This window comes from Aquarana catesbeiana, linkage group LG12 (assembly GCF_042186555.1).
Source record: "Aquarana catesbeiana isolate 2022-GZ linkage group LG12, ASM4218655v1, whole genome shotgun sequence".
NCBI classification, from domain to species: domain Eukaryota; kingdom Metazoa; phylum Chordata; class Amphibia; order Anura; family Ranidae; genus Aquarana; species Aquarana catesbeiana.
This window is the reverse complement of record NC_133335.1, coordinates 241,727,133-241,753,563: the sequence shown is the minus strand read 5'-3', so window position 1 is coordinate 241,753,563 and position 26,431 is coordinate 241,727,133. Positions and strand designations below refer to the sequence as shown.

The window sequence follows — 26,431 nt, the reverse complement described above, 5'->3', positions numbered from 1 at the left end:
CTAACCTTCCCTGTAACCTCAACCATGTAATCCTAACACTAACCCTCCCTGTAATCCTAACACTAACCCTCCCTGTAATCCTAATAATGTAATCCTAACACTAACCCTCCCGGTAATCCTAACACTAACCTTCCCTGTAACCTTAATAATGTAATCCTAACACTAACCCTCCCTGTAATCCTAACACTAACCCTCCCTGTAACCCTAATAATGTAATCCTAACACTAACCCTCCCTGTAACCCTAATAATGTAATCCTAACACTAACCTTCCTTGTAATCCTAACACTAACCCTCCCTGTAATCCTAACACTAACCCTCCCTGTAATCCTAATAATGTAATCCTAACACTAACCCTCCCGGTAATCCTAACACTAACCTTCCCTGTAACCTTAATAATGTAATCCTAACACTAACCCTCCCTGTAATCCTAACACTAACCCTCCCTGTAACCCTAATAATGTAATCCTAACACTAACCCTCCCTGTAACCCTAATAATGTAATCCTAACACTAACCCTCCCTGTAATCCTAACACTAACCCTCCCTGTAATCCTAACACTAACCCTCCCCGGAACCTCAACCATGTAATCCTAACACTAACCCTCCCCGGAACCTCAACCATGTAATCCTAACACTAACCTTCCCTGTAACCTCAACCGTGTAATCCTAACTCAAACCCTCCCTGTAATCCTAACACTAACCCTCCCCGTATCCTCAACCATGTAATCCTAACACTAACCCTCCCTGTAACCCTAATAATGTAATCCTAACACTAACCCTCCATGTAACCCTAATAATGTAATCCTAACACTAACCCTCCTTGTAACCCTAATAATGTAATCTTAAGACTAACCCTCCCTGTAATCCTAACACTAACCTTCCCTGTAACCTCAACCATGTAATCCTAACACTAACCCTCCCTGTAACCTCAACCATGTAATCCTAACACTAACCCTCCCTGTAACCTCAACCATGTAATCCTAACACTAACCCTCCCTGTAACCCTAATAATATGTTCCCTTTCCATTCTGGATGATGGCAGCCTGAGGTTGGTATATAATGTATCCATTATGATCCGTTGGTTTGAAGAAAGTTCCAGATGTACCATCTGCAAATATTGAAAAGAGAGGATGGATTACGTTCTGGAACTTTCTTCAAACCAACAGATCCCAATGGATACATTACATACCAACCTCGGGCTGCCATCATCCAGAATGGAAAGGGAACATTCCAAATGCCAACTAATGAGGTTGTCAAGAATCTGCTGTACCTTAGAAGAAGATTCTGAAATACAAGCTGATATCATGATAAAGAGATTTCAGGAAAAGAGATACCAGAAGATGAACTTCGTGAAATTGAAAAATGAAGTAATAAATCTGAGCAGGAATACACTCTCGGTGAAGAAAGATAAGAATGTAGAACCGTATAGTGACGTGGTTTTTATCTCTGGGTTTAATAAACAGTACCAATCGTGGAGCATATTGTGAGGAAGTACAGGCCTACAGATAGGGTCTTATCCAAGATTCTCCCAAAGAAACCCCCAGATGTGTGTACAAAAGAGCCCCCACTCTTAGGAACCATCTAGTTCATAATATCATAGACCCCCCCCCCCCAAAAAAAAAAACGTCAAATTGCTTTCAGACATGAAAGGGTTTTACAGAAATGTATACCATGTAGCATAAGCAAGAAACAACTGAGGAAAAAAAAAAAAAACGAATCTTTTAGGTCTGGAGTAACAAATAAAGAATAGCAAATAAGAGAATCAATTAGCCTGTAAAAGCACGTCACGTCACCCGCGTCATTGAATGTCCGTGCCGTTCACAGTATGTAGGCAGAACCTCCAGGCCTTTATGTGTGAAAATTAGGGAACACATAAATAATATAAGGAAAGGTTTCCCTAAACATAATCTCACCCACAAGACTTCTATTCTATGGGATAGATGAGATTAAAGACCACCAGAGAGGTGACAAGGATAAAAGTGTCACAAAAGGAGACTAGGTGGATTTATAGGTTGGGGTCTTTATATCTTAGAGGCCTCAATATTGATATTGACTGTTTCATATCAAACTTCTAAATCCCGTGATATGACGACTTTTAGGAACTTTGATCCCTGACAATATACACCCCACGACTGCCCAATTCTACAGGTTTTCTCATAAAGCTCTTCTGATAAAGTTTTTTGATAGGATATACCAGTTAGGCCCATAACACCATATATGCATTTCATTCAATACACCTTACTATGCATATGGAGTTTTATAAAATAATAACAATTTTGTATATTTTTATATATGTACATTATAAATATTTTCTTATATATATATATATATATATATATATATACACCTTTTTATTGTATGCACATGGAATCGCCACTCATGATATTTAATCAATTTCCCTACATTTACAAATTTAATTGAATGTTTTTAAAGTTTATACGTTTTGCAAGATAATATCTGGATTGTTCTATACCAGTAATTTGCGGATATGCCTGTCATTTCTTTATTTGACCACTGGGGGGGGGGGCACAGATACCTATGCAATCCTTTACTCCTCCATGCATAAATTATAATACCCTTGCTAATTATTATTTAAGGTACTTATATTGCGCCGTCAATTTACACAGCGCTTTACATATACATTGTACATTCACATCAGTCCCTCAAGGAGCTTACAATCTAAGGTCCTCAACTCATATTCATATACTAGGGGCCAATTTAGACAGAATTTATTAGCCATTAGAAATAGGGATGCTCTTTGGTGTTAGCTTGCACCTATAACGATTAGCTATGGCCCCAATCTGTTTCTTCTTTGATTGCAATGGATAATTAGATGGCGGTCACGGCGCATATTATATAAAAGACGTGAAGTGTACCAAGACGGCACTGCTTCTGAAGATGAAACGCGTAAGGCGGAGATTGGAACGCATTCACGTAATTTCCGGTTTTAGCATACTCGGTTTTTTGGAACGCACGCTGTCCCAGACCTACCGATTTTCATTGTAATTGTCCCTGGCACCAGCTGAGTGACAATTTTAAACTTGTGATTGACAATAAACCTTTTTTTTTTTTTTTTAACCGGATTTTCACTATGAGTGTCAATCTTTCCGATCCATTCACATGTGGACATACTGTGATTTAATGCTTTTGGAGGAGGCTCTTCCTGGACACGAAGACCAAAGGTAGATCTGTCTACATGTGATTTACCTCACCAGGTGTGCTGCTATCTGGTGAGTTTGGACCTGAGAGGGGAGCACGAGTGTCATTTACTTCTCTGCACAGAAGCTGCGATTCGTTTTCTGCATAAAGTCACCTTGGAAAATCTGCATAAGTCACTTTGGAAAGTCACTTATAAGGACATTTGTAGATTTTTTGCTGCCGCTATGTGGATTATTATAATTTTTGCATCAGCACCTTTATATATGTATTTTTCTATGAATTATTCATTGATTATAATTAATTTTCTGGAATACACAAGCGCTTTCCACTTCTTTGATCAGCACCTTTGTTGCATTTATATGAAGGCTCATGTGCATTTATGAGGGTTTTGCACTGACCGACTTTGGTCACCACACATTTGAGTTTTTTAGCGGTGCCACCTACCCCTCTATATCTGCACATTATAGTGCGACACAATGGTTGTGCCTTCCTGCCCCACCCTTCTCAGCGCACGTCTGCCGGTCAATCTCTGACTGAAGAAAGGTAACGTGGTCTGACCAACATGGAACTTGTGAAGATTGGAGATCAAATCTTTGGATTCAAACATCATAATAGCAAGTCAGGGTTTGGTTCCCTGCACTGGCGGTGCCTCTGTGAAGAATCTGCCAGCATTGGCGCCAATCCCTGCAAAGCTGCGGAAGGCGAGGGGTTAACAGCCACCTAGAAACTGCAAATTCCCATTAAATCAAAACAGCTGTAATTAATTTCCAGCCAACGTGAGAGCTTTTGTGCTCCTGCCAAGAATATTCCGACAGAGGAGAGGTCCCCGCGGGCAGCAGCAGCAGCAGATAAAGCACAAAATCTTTCTCACTTACCGCTGTGTCAGGTCCACCTCCCCCCCCGGCCCCCCATGAAGCCATTATAATTAACCCAGCGAGAGGACAGGGCTTCCCCAAGCAGGATCTGGAACACGAGGGCGGGCGGCTGCTTGTCCTTTTTCCACTGCAGGCTCAGCGAAACTGACAGAGGTTTAGAGGATGGTGGCAACGACCTTCCACAAGAGCTGTCAGTATGGGCCAGGGATTCTTCCGGGAGCTTTTGTCTGCTTCAAGCAGGTTATGCATTGCTATGCAAGTCTATGGGAGTGCTAAACCCACTTCAAGCAGGTCCAATACAAGTCATAAGGTCAAATACAAGTCATATAAGAGACAACTGCAAGTCATAAGGTCAAATACAAGTCATATAAGAGACAACTGCAAGTCATAAGGTCAAATACAAGTCATAGGTTCAAATGCAAGTTACAAGGAGTCAACTGCAAGTCAAAAGGTCAAATGCAGGTCAAATACAAGTCATAGGTTCAAATGCAAGTTACAAGGAGTCAACTGCAAGTCATAAGGTCAAATGCAGTTCATAATAAGGTCAAATACAAGTCATAACGGAGTCAACTGCAAGTCATTAGGTCAAATACAAGTCATAGGTTCAAATACAAGTTACAAGGAGTCAACTGCAAGTCATAAGGTCAAATACAAGTCATAGGTTCAAATGCAAGTTACAAGGAATCATCTGCAAGTCATAAGATCAAATACAAGTCATAGGTTCAAATGCAAGTCATAGGTTCAAATGCAAGTTACAAGGTGTCAACTGCAAGTCATAAGGTCAAATGCAGGTCATAGGTTCAAATGCAAGTTACAAGGAGTCAACTGCAAGTCATAAGGTCAAATGCGGGTCATAAGAAGGTCAAATACAAGTCATAGGTTCAAATGCAAATCATAGGTTCAAATGCAAGTTACAAGAAGTCAACTGCAAGTCATAAGGTCAAATGCTGGTCATAAGAAGGTAAAATACAAGTCGTAAGGTCAAGTGCAGGTCATAAGGAGGTCAACTGCAGGTCAAAAGCACCTGTCAATGAATTCTGAAGGCTCTCCGAAGCACCTCAAACTGGTACCATCAGCTCAAAGACCATCAGCGCAGGCCTTAAAGCTGCCCCACATCCATCAATTCAGATTTTTAGATAGATTTTTCTTTGAATTTTCTGTACATCTGTTATATTTGTTCTAAAGCCCAACTCCGGGCAAAAAAAAGAACCCCCCTCCCTTACCCCCTTGACTGATCGCCATTACTTGAAGCAGCGCTCACGTGGCGTTTGGTTCCCGAATCTTCACCTCTTCTCTGGCAGCGTTCCTTCTTGGGTGTCCCTGTCACTGCCTGCAGGATGTGGGCAGCTCCTTTTGGTAGCAACAGCACTTCAAGCGGAAGGACCCCTTCAGATTACCGCCCCCTCCTGCCTTCTTCGCCACTCATAGAATCTATTTTACTACACTCTCATCATGATACATCATGTTCTGTGAATGGAGGAGATGCTGTCATTCAACTCCTCCTCCATTCACAGAACTCAATGCATCATTGTGGGGTAGTAATATAAGTTTTATGAGTGGCGGAGGAGACATCAATCCCGGGACAAGGTCATCCAGAGCTCAGGGCGAACATACCAAACTGCCCCCCCAAGATGTATGAGCATTATGTGTCAGCAAACCCCCCCCCCCCCCAAAAAAAAAATTAAGCACAAATACATACTTACTCCATGCATAAATTCCCCTTCCTACCAGGACAAATCCGCCCCCTGCTAAATTACCCCTCCCAGCACAAATCTTTGCCCCCCATCCCAGCTCAAATCCTCCATCTCCTCGAATCCCCACAGCACAAACCCACCCCAAAAAAAAAAAAATCACCTCTCCTGGCACAAATCCCCTCCTAATACACATTCTCCCCCCACCCCCCCTCAAACATCCCTACTAACACAAATCACCCTCCCCCCCAAAAAAATTCCCCTCCTAACACAAATCCCCTCCACCATATCTCCTCTTCTAGCCCAAATCCCCTGGACCTAGCACAAATCCTCTTCCCCCAAAAGCACCCCCTATCAAATATCCCCTCCTAGCACAATTCTTACCCTCTTCTGCCTCCCTAATTCCCCCTTTCCAACACAAATCCCCCCCCCCCACCCATCTCCTTGTAGCGTCCTCCACCTCACATAATACCACAGTGCCCAGGGCAAACGCCCCCTCCTGCCCACCCCTTGTCCCCGCCCTGGGAGGCATAAAGGGGGGGCAGACGAGCAGAGCTGAATGCCCACTTTTAGGACCCTGTTTGTTTCGGGACAAACGCCAAAAACCCAGTTCTTCCTCGTCCGGTGCATTCGTCCCTGAACTCATGGGACCCTAAACACGGGTACTACTCGCTCCAGCATTAAGGCCACTTCCACACTGAACACCACCCCACGCTAGCGCTAGAGCGGCGCTCGTTTTAGCGGTGCTTCACCGGCACTGTGCAGGGCGGTAGCGGAGCGATTTTAATCCCCAAAGAAGGGGTTAAAAACGCCAGCGAAGGCGCCAAACCATATTATTATTTTATGGACGCGGCAACACAGACAAAACCGTCTGACCGATCGTTTTATTAAACACTGTTTTCTTTACAGCCTGTCAGGTGCGCTCATTAATCTTCGTGGATCTAAACCAATAATAATTTGCAGCCCGGCGCTTCAGTCCCAATAAACGCGGCACAGAAAAACACACACAGCAATAAACAGAAAAACTGATTTCTTTTCTTCTTCTTTTTCCTTCGCATGAAAAAAGCGAATCTGTCAGAGGCTCGGCGAGGAGTAATGAGAAATGTTTCTGCGCGGTTGGCGCGCCCACTCAATAACATTCGGCTTCGATGACTGCCATCTGGCACGCAGAAATAAAAAATCGGATATTTCTGAAGCGGCTTATTTTTAGGACAATAAGGAAGTGTATAAAAACAAAAAGCGTCTGGAAACAAAATGTAGCGAGGTCCCGGGCCTCCTAATGAGAACCTCCAGAGCCAGGGACAGCTGACGTCCTTCTGTATAGAGTGGGTTGCTAGGCATGGTGGGTATAGTGCAAGGTAAATTCGTGGGTGCCAGACACTTCTTGAATGCAAAGAGATGTAGTTTCTCTTGAACAGAATTGTGGGAGAGAGGGTTAGGGCCAGGACACCCTTAGGAAGTTGCAATGTCAATAAGCAGACTCCGAGACTTCTACAGGTAGACAGCCATGCAGGGAAAGGCATCCAGCAAGACACCACATCTGCATGTGTAGGAGCGCTGTCTCCTATGGCAAGTGTAACAAATCACTTCTTGTGATTGTAAAAGCAAGGTCCATAAAGACATGGATGAGCGAGTTTGGGGTGGAGGAACTTGACTGGCCTGCACAGAGTCCTGACCTCAACCCCATAGAACACTTTTGGGATGAATTAGAGCAGAAACTGAGCCAGGCCTTCTCGTCCAGCATCAGTGCACGACCTCACAAATGCTCTTCTGGAAGAACGGTCAAACATTCCCATAGAAACACTTCTAAACCTTGTGGACGGCCTTCCCAGAAGAGTTGAAGCTGTTATAGCTGCAAAGGGCGGGGCCAACTCAATATGAGTCCTGACCTCAACCCGATAGACAGAATGGACAGAAACCACAAGACTGTGGGATCAGTATCCAATGAAAACCATTTATAGACAGAATATTGGTCACCTGTATCTAGCTTGTCATGCTGAGAGCAGATCAAATAACAACCAGGGGCCTTGTGTATGCAGAACTCAACAGTAGGTCCTCGGTAAGCTCTGGTTTCATGGCGCCAGTGGGATGGAAAGCAGGCATTGTCTCATTGTCTATTGCTGTATCTCGTGCACTCACTGACAGCACTACATCAAGGGGAAGGAGGATAGGCAGCAACATGTTTTCAGTGCATGACCCCTTTCTCAAGAGGCTTGACAAAGAGGGCAGTGCCCTAGAAACACGTTGCTGCCTATCCTCCTTCCCCTTGACATAGCACTGTCAGTGAGTGCACGAGATACGGTTGTAAACGCTTTCCATCCCACATTTCACCCCACCAAAAAGAAGCACCCTGCACCCGATGATGTCAATACCAAAGATGGCAGCATGGGACATAGTAGGTCCTAGTAGGTGTCCAGACATCAGCGGTGAGATAAATGCGAGGAGGGATGTGTGTGTCCACTGGGTCAAAGTATATCTGAAGACAGAACGTTTCAATTTGGAACTGTAGAGACAAAGACTGGGGTCCCAAACCCAAAGTGAGAGTCCAAATACAAAAACGATAGAAAAGATCTGCATAGCTAACACATTTCGGCCACGGGCACTCCAGAACACTCCAAAGTAGGTCCACACTAAGCCCTGGTTCTACGGCGCTAGTGGGATTGAAAGCCGGCACCGTCTACGGCCGCATCTTCAGCACTCACTGACTGTGCTACACCAAAAGGGAAGGAGGATAAGCGGCAATGTGTTTCCAGGGCACTGACCTCTTTCTCAAGAGGCTTGAGAAAGAGGGCAGTGCCCTAGAAACATGTTGCTGCCTATCCTCCTTCCCCTTGACATAGCACTGTCAGTGAGTGCATGAGATACGGTTGTAAACGCTTTCCATCCCACATTTCACCCCACCAAAAAGAGGCACCCTGCACCCGATGATGTCAATACCAAAGATGGCAGCGTGGGACATAGTAGGTCCTAGTAGGTGTCCAGACATCAGCGGTGAGATAAATGCGAGGAGGTGTGTGTGTCCACTGGGTCAAAGTATATCTGAAGTCAGAACGCTTCAATTTGGAACTGTAGAGACAAAGACTGGAGTCCCAAACCCAAAGTGAGAATCCAAAGAAAAAAACGATCTGCATAGGTATCTAACACAATTCAGCCACGGGCACTCCAGAACACTCCAAAGTAGGTCCTCACTAAGCTCTGATTCTACGGCGCCAGTGGGATTGAAAGCCGGCACTGTCTACGGCCGCATCTTCAGCACTCACCGACAGCGCTACACCAAAAAGGAAGGAGGATAAGCGGCAACGTGTTTCCAGGGCACTGACCTCTTTCTCAAGAGGCTTGACAAAGAGGGCAGTGCCCTAGAAACACGTTGCTGTCTATCCTCCTTCCTCTTGACATAGCACTGTCAGTGAGTACATGAGATGCGGTCGTAGACACTACCGGCTTTCCGTCCCACTAAAAAGAGGTACTCCACACCCGATGATGTCAGGATCAAAGATGGCAGCAAGGGACAGCGGCGCAGCGGGGTACAGCACGACAACACTTGATTCTCTAGGCAGGTGAGCATCTGAATTGAGGACAACACTTTATTATAAGGTGGGAAAAAACAGAAGGAGGAGGGAAGAGCAGACGGTATCTAGGTATCTAACACATTTCAGCCATGGGCACTCCAGAACACTCCAAAGTAGGTCCTCACTAAGCCCTGGTTCTACGGCGCCAGTGGGATTGAAAACCGGCACTGTCTATGGCCGCATCTCCAGCACTCACTGACTGCGCTACACCAAAAAGCAAGGAAGATAAGCGGCAACGTGTTTCCAGGGCACTGACCTCTTTCTCAAAAGGCTTGAGAAAGAGGGCAGTGCCCTAGAAACACGTTGCTGCCTATCCTCCTTCCTCTTGACATAGCACTGTCAATAAGTACACGAGATACGGTCGTAGACACTGCCGGCTTTCCGTCCTACTAAAAAGAGGTACCTCCACACCCGATGATGTCAGGATCAAAGATGGCAGCAAGGGACAGCGGCGCAGCAGGTTACAGCACAACACTTGATTCTCTAGGCAGGTGAGCATCTGAACTGAGGACAACAATTTATTATAAGGTGGGAAAAAAACACAGAAGAGGGAGAAGCAGACGGCAGCTCCTCTGTAAACATCCGAATGCCCACATCCTGGCATTATAACGAGTTCCACAGATTATAACCGCTATGGATCCGCAAGCATCAAAACATCACTTGCACGCATTCTGCTTTTCGTCCGCAAGAAAAATTTAATTGCATGTTTTTTGAATTGCAGGAAGGCTAAAAACAAAAAAAACAAAAAAACACAATATTAGGATAATCTTACAATGGATTCTCTGAATCTAAAATGTCATCAGACGGCGTGAAATTTGACATCCGCAGCATCTCTCTATGTAAACAAAATGTTTCTCCTTTGTGCTGCGTTACATCGCTCACAAAACATGAATTGTTAGCAGCTCGGTGCAGCCCTGAGATACATTCCCTGACAGAGATAATCAAAGTGCACTCCGAGCATCGGATCAGGACTGCGGAACCCTGCCCGCTCAGGTGCGGCAACAGTGCCCCCTTGAGGGCTGGAGCGCTAATTACAATGCAGAGATTTCAGAGCAGGCGATACGTGCAAAATGAGTTGAGACGAATCCCATGGCGATCGCTCACTTACTAGAACCAGTTCAGGGAAATCCTACAATCTGTTTATGGAGCATTTCTGGGCTTCCTGAGCAGATTTAACCAACTTGCCGCCTGGGGCATTCTTGTTAATTTTACACATATGTTAAAAAAAATCTGCTTTTTTTTTTTTTTTTTTCACTAGAAAATGACTTTGATCCCCTAAACATTATATATTTTCTGAAAGCAGAGTCCCTGGAGAATAAAATGGTGGTTGTTGCAATTTTTTAAGTCAATATTTATACAGCTATTTATTGAATACAAATTTCCAAGAAAAAAAAAATGCACTAATACGAATCCTAGTGCACACAAACAATATAATACCCTATTTGTTGGGTAAAATATAAAAGACGTAATTGCAACGAGTAAATAGGTAACAAACATGTCAAAACTCAAACTTGCATGCAGTCAAGATATGGTGACAAACTACCCTACCTAAAAGTGTCCATAGGTGATGCTTTAATAGCCTTTACAGGGAGGGTCCATTGATCGCAATCTACCCATCGATTGTAGGCAGCGGATGGTGTAGATCGCAAGCATGGTTTTGCCGATCCTTCTCTCCAGCCTCCGCTCCGGTCATCTGAACAGCAGAGAGAAGAGCGGGAGGCAGCACAGTACTGGGCGGAGGGCGGGAGCTGCTACAGTTAACCTTTCAAGTTAACCACCCGGTGATTGGTTGCTAGGACGCTGGGCAGTCCTAGCAACCAATCACCAGCTCGTTAATAAGAAAAGTTAACTCCAGCTCCCACTCCCGCCCTCAGTCCAGTACTGTGCTGCTTCTCACTCTCTGCTCTGCTGTACAGCCGTTGTAAGGTAGGACAGCGCTACCTACACTCTGTTGTTTTGGGAGGATGATGTCAAGGGGGCAAAGGACACTACTTGTGGGGGGGGCAGAGGACACTACTTGTGGGGGGCAGAGGACACTACTTGTGGGGGGCAGAGGACACTACTTGTGGGGGGCAGAGGACACTACTTGTGGGGGACAGAGGACACTACTTGTGGGGGACAGAGGACACTACTTGTGGGGGACAGAGGACACTACTTGTGGGGGGCAGAGGACACTACTTGTGGGGGGCAGAGGACACTACTTGTGGGGGGCAGAGGACACTACTTGTGGGGGACAGAGGATACTACTTGTGGGGGACAGAGGACACTACTTGTGGGGGGCAGAGGACACTACTTGTGGGGGGCAGAGGACACTACTTGTGGGGGGCAGAGGACACTACTTGTGGGGGACAGAGGACACTACTTGTGGGAGGCAAAGGACACTACTTGTGGGGGACAGAAGACACTACTTGTGGGGGACAGAAGACACTACTTGTGGGGGACAGAGGACACTACTTGTGGGAGGCAAAGGACACTACTTGTGGGGGGCAGAGGACACTACTTGTGGGGGGCAGAGGACACTACTTGTGGGGGGCAGAGGACACTACTTGTGGGGGACAGAGGACACTACTTGTGGGGGACAGAGGACACTACTTGTGGGGGACAGAGGACACTACTTGTGGGGGACAGAGGACACTACTTGTGGGGGGCAGAGGACACTACTTGTGGGGGACAGAGGATACTACTTGTGGGGGACAGAGGACACTACTTGTGGGGGGCAGAGGACACTACTTGTGGGGGGCAGAGGACACTACTTGTGGGGGGCAGAGGACACTACTTGTGGGGGACAGAGGACACTACTTGTGGGGGACAGAAGACACTACTTGTAGGGGACAGAAGACACTACTTGTGGGGGACAGAAGACACTACTTGTGGGGGACAGAGGACACTACTTGTGGGGGACAGAGGACACTACTTGTGGGGGGCAGAGGACACTACTTGTGGGGGACAGAGGACACTACTGGGAAGGGGAGGGTGGACACAGGGCAGTACTGTTGGGGGGAAAGGGGTATTAGAGGACACTACTATGGACGGGCAGAGGAAAGAGGTGGGGGTGGACAGAGGAAACCTCAGTGGGGGACAGAGAACAATGCTTTTGGGGGGGGGGCAGAGGAAACAGCTATGGGGGGCAGAGGCCCTTCGATGGGGTGGGGGGGGCAGAGGACACTACAGTGTGGGGAGGGTAAGAAAGGGGCAGAGGACACTACTGTGACATCATGTGTTCTTCATGGGGGCCCTGGGTTATGTTGGGTTTACTTTTAACATTTTTAAACTATTTTTATTTAATTTTTTACAATTATTTTTGTACCCTTTTTATTTTTTTTCTTTGAGCTTAACAAGGGCCCTATGTGATAGCTTTGGGCAGTGACAGGTCCTCTATATGGAGACATGAGGGGTCTATCAGACCCCCCAAGTCTTCACTGACCTACAAAGCAGCTAATCAAGATAGCGCTGGAGTAGCCGCATCCTTGGCTGCACTGGCTGGAGAAAGGCAGCTGTGAACCCGGAAGTGATGAGGTCCTAGTCACTTCCAGCTTCATTTGTCACGGAGGAGATTGGGGAATGGACGTTCCTCCATCTCCTCTGTGAGAAGGGATCCTGGCCATTTATCATGATTCTGGGCTCCTCGGAGGAACGGGAGCGCCCAGGAAACCACTGTGGGTAGTGGCCGGGGGAGGGGAGGAAAGAGGTTGGCTCTTCTTGGTACCGTAAAAGTGATCAGGTGACTGTAGAGCCACCCAGATTACTTTTACTAGACAGCCGATAGCTTAAGTACAGCGGTCAGCAAGTAGTTGCAGAACTATTGTCACTTAGGAATCACCGCTGTCCTTCACCTTTTGTGTGTGCATTTATATTCCTATGTATGTGGGAGTTGGGGGGGCGCAAAAAGCTTTTTTTTTTTTTGGGGGGGGGAGGTATTTTAAGTGCTTGGGTGTAACTTTCTTTTTTTTTACATCACATAGGGGACCTAGGAGTGACGTTTTACACGTCGCTTTGGAGTCATTCGCAGGAAGAGGAGATTAGAGAACATACGTTCCCTGATCTCCCTCTACTCTAAGCAGCACCAGCCATGCCAATCACGGATCTGCTGATGGACGTGTGGAGCCTGGAGAACATGTGCATGGGGGGGGGGGGGAGAGTACACATACACAGTCCAACAGAGAAAACACGCTCTGCCGCAATTTACCAGGAAGATTGAGAATCAGTGCCCGGGGCCCAAGTGCCTTTGGAATGTAGCAATAGTCGTAGTGAAGCCGCCTACTCAGTAACATCCATTGCATCAATTCTTTATTGGCAACATGGCAGGATGCAGCAGTAGGGAACATGGTTCAGCCGAAGCTTTTACTCAAGCATGGGGCTCGCAGGTCACCTTTTTTTTACGCCTATTAGAGCCTATGGCTCTAATCAGGGGCTTCAAAAACTACCCCCTGACGCTGTAATTCAGGTGCCCAGCGCCCGAAAAGGAGCCTGAGAGTCTGAATAGGGGGTGGCATCGGCGGCCGTGGATAGATTCATGCAATGCATGAATCTATCTATTGATAAGGGGGGGTGGCTGGAGAGAGGGGGCTGCGCCCGTATGGACGCACCGCCACTGTCTGCAACAAAAGTGCACATAGCACACAGAGAAGGGGGTGCAGAGGAATGAAGCTGATAAAAGGCTCCGCCAGTCTTTGTACACACAGACAGTTCTTTAAAGCTCAGCCTGAGGGGAGATAAAGACAGAAGAGAAGAGAGAAGCCAAAAAATAAAATGCTTTAGCAGCAATTTTGTGCGGCTATTGGCAGAAATCTTCAGGCGTGGAGATTCCCGCTGTGATGTAAAGCTTGCCTGCAGGGGAGATGGATCTGAAGGAAGGAGCTGGGGGGGGGGTTCGGGATGTACACAGGGCGTGTATGGACTCGCTCACAGGAAATAATGAGCAGACAATTTAAAGCCCCCTTCCAATGCCGCACCAGAGCCCCCTACAGGCCAAGCAGTGATCAGCACTGTAGAGCCCATTCACGCTAAACTGACTCTGACGCAAAAGAAAAATTTAGCAAAAAATGGGGGATTATACTTACAGTGCCTTGAAAAATTATTCATACCCCTTGAAATTTCCCACATTTTGTCATGTATATGGGATTGTATTTTTTAATTTTTTTTTTGGTTGAACTAGATGCAACTTGTGTCTTTTCTTAACCTATGTAACTATGTTACAATCAAAAACGTAAATGTATTTTATTGGGATTTTATGTGATAGACCAACACAAAGTGTCACATAATTGTGAAGTGGAAGGAAAATGATAAATGATACAAATAAATATGTGAAAAGTGTGTGGGGGGGGGGGGGGCATTTGTATTCAGCCCCCTTTACTCTGATACCCCCAACTAAAATGGGCAGATGGGAACAGATCAGGCTGCATTGATGCTCACTGACCATTATTTTGCTTCAAAGTGGTTTATTTATTTTTTTTAAGTTTCTTTTCCCTGAAACTTCCCTCTTAAATTGGGGCGCGTGTTATACGCCGATAAATACCGTAAATACCACCAAAAGAAAGCTCTATTTGCATGAAAAAAAAAAATGATAAAAATGTCCTATGGGTACAGTGCTGCATGACCCGCGCAATTGTCATTCAAAGTGCGAGAGCGCTGAAAACTGAAGATTGGCCTGAGCAGGAAGGGGGGGTAAAAGTTCCTGGTATTGAAGGGGTTAAAACAAGCTTTGAAAAGGCATTGGCAAGCTAAACCTTCTATGAGAATGCAGAAATTGGGTTTTGATCTATTTTATATGCTGTGGTTGGTGAAGTGTAAAAGACAGAAGAGCACCTGTCCCATGCCGGGCAGAGTGAAGGGCAGGCGGAGCCAGCAGGTAATCACGGCGAGGATTTCGGCTGCCTCCGTCACCTGCAGAGAGAGGAGGATGGAGAGCCGGGGGAGGTGTCAGCCCAATTCACTCATCACTCTTCTCCACCTTGCTGAGCCGCCCTCCCCCCACCATCTGCCTCTCATTTGGAGGGGCTCATTAGAGCTTCTCACTGGAGCTGTGGCTCAGCTTCTTCACATCAGAGGTTTTAAAGGGTTAGTTCATCTTTACCAAAAATAAAAAATAAAAAAAACTTCCCAATGTAGGTAAGCAGAACCTGGAAAATCTCACATTTTGGGTTGTCACCAGAACAGGAATAGAGAAGAGATTCTCTAATGGGGAATAGCGAGCGCCCCCGGCACAGCGTGACATGTTTAGTATCTATTTACTTGGCGTAAACGTCATCTTTTATATTTTACCAAAAACTTGAGTTATATATTGTGGTTTTTTTTTTTTTTAACATGAAAAAGGTGCATTTGAGCGGCATAACACAGCTTGAGAGCCCTGGTGAGACGATACGTTATGAAGCCCAAACAATTCCACGTAGACGGGCTCTGCCACCCCAGGAGTGATGAACCAAAAATCTGTTCTCTCTACTTCTAGGGTTCTTCACTGTAAGAGCGGCAAGGATGTGGAATTCCCTTCCACAGGCGGTGGTCTCAGCGGGGAGCATTGATAGTTTCAAGAAACTATTAGATAATCACCTGAATGACCGCAACATACAGGGATATACAATGTAATACTGACATATAATCACACACATAGGTCGGACTTGATGGACTTGTGTCTTTTTTTCAACCTCACCTACTATGTAAGTATATAATGAGCTAGTATGCGATGCATACTAGCTCATTATGCCTTTGTCTTACAGGGTTTGTTTTTTTGTTATATATGGGTTTACAACCATGTTTGAAATGATTCTGCGGCTGTAATATTTGCACTCTCCTTGGACCATTGATATTATTATTATTATTATTATTGTTATATTATTATTATTATAATACAGGATTTATCTAGCACCGACCGTTTATATATTATTGTATGTTGGTCTGTTGTGACCTAGAGGTGCCTTTTGCCTGGTATTTTTCTTTTTTTGTCTCTGTGTTTTGTAAAACAAAAAAATAAAAAAAAAAGAAGATCAATAAAAATAAATAAATAAATAAATAAATAAATAAATAAATAAAAGGTGCATTTTTTTTCCCCAAGCAGAAAAACTGCTGCGCAAATACCACGTACCATACAAAAAAAAAATTGCAAAACTCACCATTTTATTCTCTAGGGCCTCGGCTTTAAAAACCACCATATATAATGTTTGGGGGTTCTAACTAATTTTCTAGCAAAAAAAAATACTGAATGTTACATGTAAATAAAAAGTGTCAGAAATGAGCCGGGGGAGGGGGTGAGGGGGTAATAGTTTCTCCACTAAACCTGTGAAATGTATGTAAAAGATAAACGTCGGTCGCGTAGCATGTCGTCTTCTTAGTAGTCGCTCTCCAGCAAACTATTATTGGCGTTCTCATGTGCAATTCCACCTGCTTTCTGAAGGCCTCTCCCCGCTTCCTGTCCTTGGGTGAGAACAATACATTAATACCCCAGAGGGTCACTCAGGGGAACTCGATCTCACAGAGTACGACAATCCTGCACGTTGACAATCACCAGCATGCATGGCCTTGATGTGAGCGGTAGAACGTGATAAAACACATAGGGGGTCTATGTATACAATGTTCGCTGTATGGAGGTGACAAACATCATAGCGACAACTGCCGTCTTTCTGCTATTATGTGTAATTCCTATATCATCAGAGCCATCTAGTGGCCATAATATGTATTTTTTTTTTTTTCTGGGTAATAGCGCGCCTGCACATAAATAAAGGTTTCAGGAGGAGCGTGCGCCGAGGTGTCAATGAATTCAACTATAATTGCAAAGGGATTTTTTTGTAACATAAAGTGGCCATCCATCCAGGGCAGCCTGTCCATTAAGGGCGCACAGGCACCACCCCCCACCCCCCACCCCCATCTATTGCCGCTTCCCCTATCCATGCGTCCGGCCCCTTTCAGGACACCGGCGCATGGATTCCAATGCAGAGGGGCTATTTTTTCTGAAGCAGCGATTAGAGCCAGAATACATAGATACCCAACATGTCACGCTTTAAAATTGCGTCTGCCCGTGGAATGGCGTCAAACTACGGTGCTTATAGTTCTCCATAGGCGACACTTTAAATGCTTTTACAGGTTACCAGTTTAGAGAAGGTGTTAGAATTATCGATCTCGTTCTGATGTTCGCGACAATACCTCACACGTGTGGTTCGATCGCTGTTTACATATGCATGCGGGAGTAAGGTATGCATTCACATTTGCGCCTAAGCACAGTGGGATGGGGCACTTTACTTTTTTTTTTTTCTTTTACACTTTTTTTTGTACTAACTTTATTGCTATCACAAGGGATGAACAACATCCCTTGTGACAGCAGGGGCCATGACAGGTCCCCAGGGACCCCAAATCTCTCTTCTGGCCTCCTATGCAGCCGATCAGACACAGATCGGTCCGATCAGCTGCTTAGCTGGCCGCTGTTGGCCAGGTAAATAAAGGGGTGGAACCAGAAGTGACAAACTACTTGTTGCTCCAGGGTTACAGAGAGAGGGGAACAATGTCAGTTCCCCTCTCTCTGTACAGGGCTGCGATGGGAACGGAGAGGTGGAGGCAGGACCCCTTTCCACCACGGGACTGGAGAGCCTAGAAGAGGCGGAGGCGGGGAGGTGGGACCCCTTTCCGCCACAAACAGAAGTGATCGAGTGGCCTCCGCGATGGGACAGGAGAGCCTGGGAGAGGCGGAGGCAGGACCCCTTTCCACCATGGGACCGGAGAGCCCAGGAGAGGCGGAGGCAGGGAAGTGGGACCCGTTTCCGCCACCAGTAGAAGTGATCGAGTGGCCTCTGTGATGGGACTGGAAAGCATGAGAGAGGTAGAGGGGGGACCCCTTTCCACAACGGGACCGGAGAGCCTAGGAGAGGCGGGGAAGTGGGACCCCTTTCCGCCACCACCAGAAGTGATTAAGTGGCCCCCACAATAGGACCAGAGAGCCCGGGAGAGGCGGAGGTGGGACCCCTTTCTGCGACCAGCAGACGTGATCAAGTGGCCTCTGTGATGGGACCGGAGAGCCTAGGAGAGGCGGAGGCAGGACCCCTTTCCACCACGGGACCGGAGAGCCCAGGAGAGGCGGAGGCAGGGAGGTGGGACCCCTTTCCGCCACCAGCAGACATGATCGAGTGGCCTGCGCGATGGGACCGGAGAGCCTGGGAGAGGTGGAGGGGGGACCCCTTTCCACAACGGGACCGGAGAGCCTAGGAGAGGCGGGGAAGTGGGACCCCTTTCCGCCACCAGCAGAAGTGATCGAGTGGCCTCCGCGATGGGACCTTAGAGCCTGGGAGAGGCGGAGGCGGGACCCCTTTCCACCACCTGCAGACGTGATCGAGTGGCCTCCGCGATGGGATGGGAGAGCCTGGGAGAGGCGGAGGCAGGGAGGTGGGACCCTGAAGTGATCTAGTGGCTATTTCGTTATTTAGATCACTTCTGCCTTACTCAGAATCGCCGGGTGAAAAGATCGATAGCGGGACGATGCCTGTAGCTGCACCCACCATCCCGGTATAACCACTGAAACCCGAGGATGTCGATTTACGTACCTTGGGTGCCAAGTGGTTGAGTATAGCTCAGCTCTCCAATCCCGCTGGAGAAAAACAAGCGGGCACCGCATGGGAAATAATAGAAAAAAGATGAAGAAGAATCCCGCTTGTCTCCCAGCATAGGCCTCCTGATTCGGCATTAAGAAGGGGGCGGAGGTTGAGTACCAGAAGGGGGTGGAGGTGGAGTACCAGAAGGGGCGGAGGTTGAGTACCAGAAGGGGCGGAGGTTGAGTACCAGAAGGGGCGGAGGTTGAGTACCAGAAGGGGCGGAGGTTGAGTACCAGAAGGGGCGGAGGTTGAATACCAGAAGGGGGCGGAGGTTGAGTACCAGAAGGGGGCAAAGGTTGAGTACCAGAAGGGGGCAAAGGTTGAGTACCAGAAGGGGGCAGAGGTTGAGTACCAGAAGGGGGCAGAGGTTGAGTACCAGAAGGGGGCAGAGGTTGAGTACCAGAAGGGGGCAGAGGTTGAGTACCAGAAGGGGGCAGAGGTTGAGTACCAGAAGGGGGCAGAGGTTGAGTACCAGAAGGGGGCAGAGGTTGAGTACCAGAAGGGGGCAGAGGTTGAGTACCAGAAGGGGGCGGAGGTTGAGTACCAGAAGGGGGCGGAGGTTGAATACCAGAAGGGGGCAGAGGTTGAGTACCAGAAGGGGGCAGAGGTTGAGTACCAGAAGGGGGCGGAGGTTGAGTACCAGAAGGGGGCAGAGGTTGAGTACCAGAAGGGGGCAGAGGTTGAGTACCAGAAGGGGGCAGAGGTTGAGTACCAGAAGGGGGCAAAGGTTGAGTACCAGAAGGGGGCGGAGGTTGAGTACCAGAAGGGGGCAGAGGTTGAGTACCAGAAGGGGGCGGAGGTTGAATACCAGAAGGGGGCAGAGGTTGAGTACCAGAAGGGGGCAGAGGTTGAGTACCAGAAGGGGGCGGAGGTTGAGTACCAGAAGGGGGCAGAGGTTGAGTACCAGAAGGGGGCAGAGGTTGAGTACCAGAAGGGGGCAGAGGTTGAGTACCAGAAGGGGGCAAAGGTTGAGTACCAGAAGGGGGCGGAGGTTGAGTACCAGAAGGGGGCGGAGGTTGAGTACCAGAAGGGGGCGGAGGTTGAGTACCAGAAGGGGGCGGAGGTTGAGTACCAGAAGGGGGCAGAGGTTGAGTACCAGAAGGGGGCAGAGGTTGAGTACCAGAAGGGGGCAGAGGTTGAGTACCAGAAGGGGGCGGAGGTTGAGTACCAGAAGGGGCGGTGACGAGGGGGTGGCTGCATTTGTTTTCTTTATTTAGTTTTTTCTTCCTGTTCTTCCTGTGTTTTCACCTGGTGATCTGGCCAGTAACACACCTCCTGTATTAAAGCGCCCCCCCCAATTCTGGATGAAGGAGCACAGGGGGCACCCTAGGACAGCAGCATTGTCAGTCTGGGGGAGGGGAGTGTTAGATGGACTATCAGATTGTGTCTGGGGGGGGTGAATTTGTGCATCACCTTGGGGCCAAGTGCATGCAAATATGCGACCTCTAGGCGGGCCAGGCCTTGGCACTGAGGGGCTGCATATTTGCGTGCAATAGCGCACACAGTGCTGTGCTGAGAGCGTGCGTCCTCCGCCCTCCCGGTTGTTCCGTCAGATTAGGCGACCCGTCAAATTTTGTAACGGAAGTGACGTTCCATCAGGGCCATCTTGGTACACCCTGCAGTCGCGCACAGTAAGGATACAGTGAAAGGGTGGCAAGCGGACATCTTGTTACACCCACCGGAGTTTTGCATTTCACACTTATTTTTACCAGTAAACGGAGCTTATATAGTGAAATACAGGAATTTTTAAATCCGTCTGACTGTTTTGATGTTGAATTTTAAAAGCAGCGGCGAGCCTGCTGATCTCACAGGTTTGCTGACCTGACAGAAGACCGCTGCTTTTAAAATGCAACATCAAAACAGTCAGGTGGATTTCAAAATCCTAAATTTCACTATATAAGTTCCGTTTAGTGGTAAAAATAAGTGTGAAATGCAAGACTTCGGTGGGTGTAACAAGATGTCCGCTTGCCGCCTTCTCACTGTATCCTTACTGTGGGCGACTGCAGGGTGTACCAAGATGGCCGTGACGGAACATCACTTCCTTTACAAAATCTGACGGGTCACCTAATCTGACGGAACACCGGCACAGTGACCGTCGGCTCCATATCGGAGCCTGCTCGTGTGTATTTCTGGGATTGGGCGCAGCGAGCTCCCAGCATGCACCTCCCGATCTCGTGCCTGTACAGTAATAACGCTGCGTGGCTCCGTTTGTTAACCGGTTCCTGACCGGCTCACGCAGATATACTGTGGCAGAATGGCTCTCCTGGGCAAAATCCCGTACAGGTACGTCCTTCCCCTTTTTCGCCACCAGAGGGCGCGCGCCCGCTGCATGGCGGGGGGACTCGATCACGCGCACGAGCGCCAGCACTGGGATTTGTGTGTCTGCGCTGTCAGAGGAGAGGAGACATGTAATTTGTTCCTAGTAAGTAGGATCAACGATATGTCTCCTCCCCCAGTCAGTCCTATCCCCATACAGTTAGAACACACAGTCAGGGAACACACAGTTAACCCCTTGATCGCCCCCTAGTGTTAACCCCTTCCCTGCCAGTGACATTTATACAGTAATCAGTGCATTTTTATAGCTCTGATCGCTGTATAATTGTCAATGACCTCAAAAATGTGTCAAAAGTGTCCGATCTGTCTGTCGCAATACCACTAAAAATCGCAGATCACCGCCATTACCAGTAAAATAATAATAATAATAATAATAATAATAAGGATAATAAAAATGTCATAAATCTTTCCCATAGTTTGTAGATGTGATAACTTTTGCGCAAAGCAATCAATAAACGCTTATTGTGATTTTTTTTACCAAAAATATGTAGAAGAATACATATCGGCCTAAACTGAGGAAGACATATTTTTTTTTTAAATTTGGGGGATATTTATTATAGTAAAAAGTAAAAAATATATTTTTTTTTTTTTTTCAAAATTGTCGGTTTTTTTTTGTTTATAGCGCAAAAAATTAAAACCACAGAGGTGATCAAACACCACCAAAAGAAAACTCTATTTGTGGGGAAAAAAAAAAAGCCGCAAATTTCGTTTGGGTACAGCGTCGCACGACCGCGCAATTGTCAGTTAAAGCGACGCAGTGCCAAATTATAAAAAAAAAGTGCTCTGGTCAGGAAGGGGGGGGGGGGTAAAATCTTCCAGGGGTGAAGTGGTTAATTGCAGGTTGCCATAGCAATTCTTCTAAAATGGCGTTGATTGCATCAGTTCCGGTCAGGAAATGTCGCAACGGAACCCCCATCAGATGCCCGAAGACTCCTGGGATCGATGCCATAGATATCCCGGGAGTCAATGGGCTGGGGCTGGTGGTACTTTCTGCAGAAATGACAAGATACGAGATTCCAATTCACTTAGGATGTGCATTACAATGCGGAGAACTATTAGAAATTAGCGGAACTTCGCTTTACCTGCAGCAGATTCAACTGAAGTCTCAGACAGAGACGCTGAGTTGTGCGGCAGAGCTGTGTAAATCTTTTCCTGGATGGACAGAAATGCAAATTCTTTGGCAGACCCCTATTATGCCGCGTACACATGGTCGGACTTTTCATCTACAAAAGTCCGACAGCCTGTCCGACAGACTTTCGACGGACTTTCGATGGACTTTCGACGGACTTTCGGCGGACTTTCGGCGGACTTTCGGCAGACTTTCGGCAGACTTTCGGCAGACTTTCGGCAGACTTTTGGCAGAATTTTGGCAGACTTGCGGCAGACTTGCGGCGGACTTTCGGCGGACTTTCGGCGGACTTTTGGCAGACTTTTGGCAGACTTTTGGCAGACTTTTGGCAGACTTTTGGCAGACTTGCGGCAGACTTGCGGCAGACTTGCGGCAGACTTGCGGCAGACTTGCGGCAGACTTTTGGCGGACTTGCGGCGGACTTTCGGCGGACTTTCGGCGGACTTTTGGCAGACTTTTGGCAGACTTGCGGCAGACTTGCGGCAGACTTGCGGCAGACTTTTGGCAGACTTGCGGCAGACTTTTGGCAGACTTGCGGCAGGCTTTCTTACGAACGGACTTGCCTACATACGATCACACAAAAGTCAGACGGATTCGTACGTGATGACGTACACTGGACTAAAATAAGGAAGTTGATAGCCAGTAGCCAATGGCTGCCCTAGCGCGAGTTTTTGCCCGTCGGACTAGCACACAGACGAGCGGATTTCTGGGTCCGGCGTAGTTACGACGTAAAGATTTGAAGCATGTTCCAAATCTAAAGCCCGTCAGATTTGCGGCTGGAAAAGTCCGCTGTAAGTCCGGGGAAGCCCACACACGATTGGATTGTCAGCCGGCTTTAGTCCGTCGGCGTCCGTCGGACTTTTGTAGACGAAAAGTCCGACCGTGTGTACGCGGCATTAGCCGCCATGTTGGCTTACAGCACAATTTTGATAGCAGTTGTCTGCATTTCTTTGCTTTAGAACATATCCCCCCTGTAGACAGGGGAGGAGATTATGACAATCTGCTCCTTCAGAAGGAAGCACGTTGGATACATGAACTGTCGGCACTTAGATATCCAGGCATGAACGATGCATTTAGCTTTAAACCTTTTCTGTAAAATTCCCCTTTTTCCATCTCTTTCCTGGTTCTGGACGTTACTTTTTTGCCCTTCTATTATTGCTTTACATCTTGTATTTTTCCCTTGAACATTTATACATGGTGGGCATTTTTGTGATTCACTTGTATGTATATTTCGGTATATTTCGGTACCATTGCAATAATTCTCCACTGAGTCGATACGGTTTTCCTTAGGGGTTGTTGGTGTAACAATGTATGTATACATAATCATTAATCTAGTCAAACTGATTATCAATTAGGTCTCTCATCTATGGCTACCTTTGTCTACTTAGGTCCACATGGACGCCCGGGGCACCCAATCTTGACGAGTGAACAATCAATCGCTCCTCCATTGGGAGCCCTAGAGATGTGAGTCCTGTCGTGGTGTATTGGGGAATACCATATCAATTAACCTCTAACGATGAGCCCACTGACAAGTCATTAGATAATGGACTTTTAAGTATATGCCTTTTCTGTTTTATTTCACTTTATGTTTTGTCTGCTGCCGTTAAGTGCGGGCCGTGTAGGCCTGGCTACATCTCAAATTAAAGTGGTGTTCCGGCCGAAATTATACTTTTTAAATAAAAATACCCCTATAATACACAAGCTTAATGTATTCTAGTAAAGTTAGTCTGTAAACTAAGGTCTGTTTTGTTAGTTTATAGCAGTAGTTTGTTATTTTATAAACTTCCAGCAGGCCGTGGCCATCTTAAGTGTGGGCGTCTGAAGCCAGAATGTATTTCTTCCTGGATCTCATCCTTGCAGATCTCGCACATGCTCAGTGCAGCACAAGCAGTGTAATAGGTTTTAGATCAGGATTTCATAGCAACGGCAGTTTCAGAGGAAGTTGCCGCCCCTTCCCAGAAGGCATTGCAAACAGGAAATGATGCAATGGGCCGCGGCCAGGGAGGAGGAAGTGAAAAATGAATACAGCAGATATACAGTAGGTGCTGAGAAAAAAAATAAAAAAATATCCAATTTGTTTACAGTGCGCAGTTTAGTGAGGGATGCTGAAGAGTTGTAAAAGTGGGAAGAGCTCCACTTTAAACTATTCCTGGTCATTTTGCAGCAGGCCTGCCGTTCCAGCTTGGATATTGATGTGTTTGCCATCTATTCTGCCCCTCTTTAAGATGGCGCCGTTGGTGTCTCTAGGCTCCGCAAGCAAACGCCGACATGAGCATGCGCACTAGTGATCATGTACGCAGCTGACGTCGAAATGACGCCGATGCGTCCCCCAATCGGCCGCGACTTAGGCATTCTCAATTAACGTCCGCATCCCAGCTGTGAGGTCAGACGCCGCCGGGATGGGGGGGGTATATAAAGGCAGGTTCGCCACACCGCACACTGCTCTGCTACAGGCACTCTACTACAGGGAGTGTACGGATCGCTCCCAAGCCTATTTGCCTTTGGATATTCACAGGTAAGTGCTTCATCTGCAGCCCTGTCCTTCTGTGACAGTAGCTGCACTTATAAAGCCTTTCTAACCGCAGTTTCTTTTATTGTTTCTACTTAGAAGCTGTTGGGATTTCTTTCTCTGCACAACTTATTATATTCCACACCATTGCCATCCTATTACATACTAATTCATCTTGGTCATTATTTTCATCAATTGCTGGGATGTGTCCTTCACTTCAAGCAATCATCTGTTGGTTCTATTGAGGTAATAGACTCCTCCTGAGTTATAGACTAATTCAAATGCCCATTGCATTTATGTTTTGGCTAATTGTTAATAATTCTATTGTTTAACCACCTGCTATCCGCGCTATGGCCGAATGACGGCCACAGCGCGCACCTGCATTCCCGGGAGGCCATCATAGGACGGCCTCCCCTGTGCACGCTCCCTGCAGGGTGCGCGCTGTGATCACCGAGTCACTGAGACTCGGCTGATCACCGATCCATGTAAGGGGCCGGTCCCGGCCCCTTACCATGTGATCAGCTGTCAGCCAATGACAGCTGATCACATGATGTAAACAAAAGATCGGTAATCGTTTTTTTTTTTTTTTTTTACTCACGCTGATTGTGTGAGTAGAAAAAAAAGCCGATCACCGGCTCGGATGCCAGGGACATCGGTCCCCAAGTGGAAGAGGCACATCTGCCTCATCAGTGCCACCTATAAGTGCCACCTAACACTGCCCACAGTGCTACCTAACAGTGCCCACAGTGCTACCTAACAGTGCCCACAAGTGCCACCTAACAGTGCCCACAGTGCCACCTAACAGTGCCCACAGTGCTACCTAACAGTGCCCACAGTGCTACCTAACAGTGCCCACAGTGCCACCTAACAGTGCCCACAAGTGCCACCTATCAGTGCCAACAAGTGCCACCTATCAATGCAACCTGGCAGTGCTGCCCATCACTGCCACCCATCAGTGCCCATCACTGCCGCCTATCAGCGTACATCAATGAAGGAGAAAAATTACCCGTTTTAAATTTTTTATAACAAAATATAAAAAAATTAAAATTTTTTTTTTTTTTAATTCAGTTTTTTACATTTTTTTAACAAAAAGTAAAAACCGCAGAGGTGATCAAATACCACCAAAAGAAAGCTCTATTTGTGGTGAAAAAATGATAAAAATTTTATTTGGGTACAGTGTTGTATGACCGCGCAATTGTCATTCAAAGTGCGTCAGTGCTGAAAGCTGAAAATTGGTCTGGATAGGAGGGGGGGTTTAAGTGCCCAGTAAGCAAGTGGTTAAGGACCATACAAAACTTTATATCCCTCTGTGGCCATATCAAGACAAGGGAACCCATATCTATGAGAGCCTATATTTTGAAAAAGCTGTAGCAGGTTTCTAGCCATTTCAAGTTTAATACATTGCTGGTACACAACGACCTGGTAAGATTTATCTATCATAATAACCTTCAATTCTGCTTTGTTTCTTTACATATTTTGTTCTATAATATATGATTATTCTTCTGTACAGGTTGGATTTATGATTTTGCTGAACCTCATTGGTTTAACTCTTTGTATTGTTAAGTAACATATCTAATTTTCTATTATTGTTTTTGC

At 46.8% G+C, this 26,431-nt stretch overlaps 1 protein-coding gene across 3 annotated transcripts in view; it reads right to left on the bottom strand.

Annotated features, from left to right (window-relative positions):
- OGFOD3 (2-oxoglutarate and iron dependent oxygenase domain containing 3) overlaps positions 1-26,431 on the bottom strand; it is a 162,977-nt gene that overhangs the window by 124,789 nt on the left and 11,757 nt on the right. The window lies entirely within an intron of this gene.